The sequence below is a fragment of the Elephantulus edwardii genome, unplaced genomic scaffold (assembly GCF_000299155.1).
Source record: "Elephantulus edwardii isolate Elephantulus edwardi_28Jun2011 unplaced genomic scaffold, EleEdw1.0 scaffold00266, whole genome shotgun sequence".
In the NCBI taxonomy this organism is placed as follows: Eukaryota; Metazoa; Chordata; class Mammalia; order Macroscelidea; family Macroscelididae; genus Elephantulus; species Elephantulus edwardii.
Window position 1 is genome coordinate 786,264 of NW_006400016.1, and position 2,921 is coordinate 789,184.

Below are 2,921 nucleotides of genomic sequence, written 5' to 3' on the forward strand. Positions count from 1 at the left end.
TATATATATAACTGGAGAGCAGGTGAGAGAAACAGATGAAAGAGAAAGACAGAGAGACTGGATAAAGATGATGAGAAATAGGAAAAGGACCAGGGAATCCAGAACTTAGGGGTTTCTTGCCAAAGGGCACCCACACTGGGTTTATTGCTGCATCCACAGTTAGTGCTGGTCATCTTGTTAGAGCCATTTCAGTTAAATTAATTTCTTAGGATCACATGCTTCAAAGAGGACTAGCAAGCTTTCTTCAGAGGTTTGTCACAGACACATGAACATCAGATAAGTAAGGAAAGAAAAGTTTTTTAAACATAATATGCCATCAAAGAAACAGAGAAAAAAGACGTTGGTTCAGGTTTGTTGTTACTGCTATGTACCACTGAGTTCAGTACGACTCATAGCGACCCCATGGGCAACAGATATGAAACCTGTCCTATTCCGCACTATTCTCATCATCTCTTACACACTCGAATCCACAGCTACAGTCACTGTGTCAATCTGTCTTGTTCACCTCTCTCACTGCTATGATGTTCCTTTCCAATGAATAGCTTCTTCTAGCAACATGTCCAAAATTATGAGATGAAGCTTTGTCATCCTTGTCTCAAAGGAGCACTCTGGCTGCACCTTCTCCAAGACATAATGCTCTCAGGTAGGGATTAATAATTTATGGGCTGCTTCTTCTTCAGGGTTTGATTCCTTCTTCTATAGCTGTGTCTGTTTTACCCAAAAGAACTGATTGACACTGAAATATTTCAGGAAGTACTATATGATCAAGAACCAATGGTGATGAAGAAGTTCAAGCTGCACTGAAGACACTGGCAAAAATAAGCCCCAGGAATTGATGTGATACCAATTGACATGTTTCACTAGTCTGTGACAGTGGGCAACTGACTAGAAGAGATCTGTATTTGTTTCCATTTCCAAGAACAGTGATCCAGGCTTCCTCCACATCTCCTTTTCAAGGTGGAAGGTCCATTCCATCTTTGGGACATAACTTTCTAATAAATCTATTTTTCCTTTTACCTTTTTTTTTTAAAAAGTGATCCGACAGAATGTAAAAATCATCAAACAAAATCATTATTGCATATAAGTAAAATATTTCTGAAGAGCATCCAAAAATGGCTAGAACAGTCTATTGACAGAGAACTTCTAGAAGTTTAGGCTGGGTTTAGAGGAGGCCAAAGCACGGGTTATCAGTGGCAAGTCAAATGGATCCTAACTGAAAGCAAAGAATAGTATAAGAATGTCTATTTGTGCTTTATTGACTATGGAAAGACGTTTGACCATAATAAAATATGGTTAACATTGAGAAAAATAGTAATACCAGAACACTTAATTGTACTTATGCAAAACCTATACCTAGATCAAGAGGTTATGTTCTAACAGATCAATGGAACACTGTTGTTGTTGTTATGTGCCTTTAAGTTGCTTGCTACTTATAGTGACCCCACCTATAATAGCTCTGGAACCTACTCTGTCTGGTGCCAGACTCATCTTCTCCGACACACCCATCCCCCATTACCTCAGTCACTGAGTCAATCCATCTCATTTAGGGTCTTCCTCTCTTGCACTCTCTCTCCACTCTCCCAAGCAGCATGTTCCTCTCTAAGGTCTGGTTACTCCTTGCAACATGCCCAAAGGATGTCAAACAAAGCCTCAGAATCCTTGCCTCCAAGAAACAGCCTGGTTTCACCCTCTCCAGGACAAACCTCTTTGTTCTCCTAGCAGAGAATTGGTGTGTTCAACACTTTTCTCCAGCATCACAATTCAAAAGAATCAATTATCCTTCTGTCTACCTACCCATTGTCCAGCTTTCTGATGCATAGCAAGTAATTGCGAAGACCACGGCTTGGATCGGATCAGGCACATCTTAGATATCATTGCTCTTCAGTACTCTGGAGAGGTCCCTGACAGCAGATTTTCCCATTGACTTAGTCTTTTGATTTCCTGGCTGCTGGCTCAAGGGAACATTACATTAAATTAAGAATAGTATGTGTCACTTCACATCTGCACATGCGCGCCCCGATGCTGCCTCCTTGATGCGTAGCGCTGCCCACGTGGTAGCCATGCACCTCAGCTGGACGCCCAGCCCTTAGGGCTGCTCTGCTTGCGTGGGAGCCCCTGCGGCTGCAGGGCCCTGAACACCGAGCGAGACAAAGCTTTTGTTGAATTCCTGAGCAATGAAATTAAAGAAGAGAAGAAGACCCAGAAACTTAAGTCCCTCCCCACGATAGCTGGAGGTTGGGAGGAGAGGTGAAAGGAAGCTAAATTAGTTCCGCAAGTTGCTGGAGAAAAGATCACTGTCACTTTCAACATTAACAATAGTATCCCTCCAACATTTGATGGAGAGACGTCCCCACAGGAGCAGAAAGTTGAAGAAAAAGAGCCCGAACCAACCTCAACACCTAATTTTGTGGTTGCAATTATAAAGAGTGATGGCAAGAAGACCCTTGTGCTTGACTGCCATTATCCAGAGGATAAGGTTGGGCAAGAAGAGGAGGAAAGTGACACTTTGTATATTAAGGAAGTGAGTTTTCAGTCCACTAATGAGTCTGACTGGAATGACACAGACTACACATTCAACACAGATTCCATGGACTGGTCTTTGTGTGACCACTCAGCGGATTTCCTTGCAGACCAAGGAGTGGACAAGACGTCTACAAATGAACTGGTGGAGCTCTGCATGACCCTGGAGCACCAAGAATACATTAATTACTGGAAGACTTCAAAAGTTTTGTTAAAACCCAGTAGAGCAGAGCAGATAGAGACACTGGAAACCTTAGTTTTCTATCAGTGGCACAAAACCTACTCTAAAAGCCAGACATGTGCCCTGAAATGATGGTAACGTAATATCATGGAAGGGGAGGAATTAAAACTTAAATTATTTCTTATACTTCTGTTTACTATTCATTCTTCCTTTTCTAAAA

General features: G+C 41.9%; 1 pseudogene; it reads left to right on the plus strand.

Annotated features, from left to right (window-relative positions):
* Window positions 1-633: 633 nt before the first annotated feature.
* LOC102853837 lies at window positions 634-2,745 on the plus strand (annotated as a pseudogene).
* Window positions 2,746-2,921: the final 176 nt, after the last annotated feature.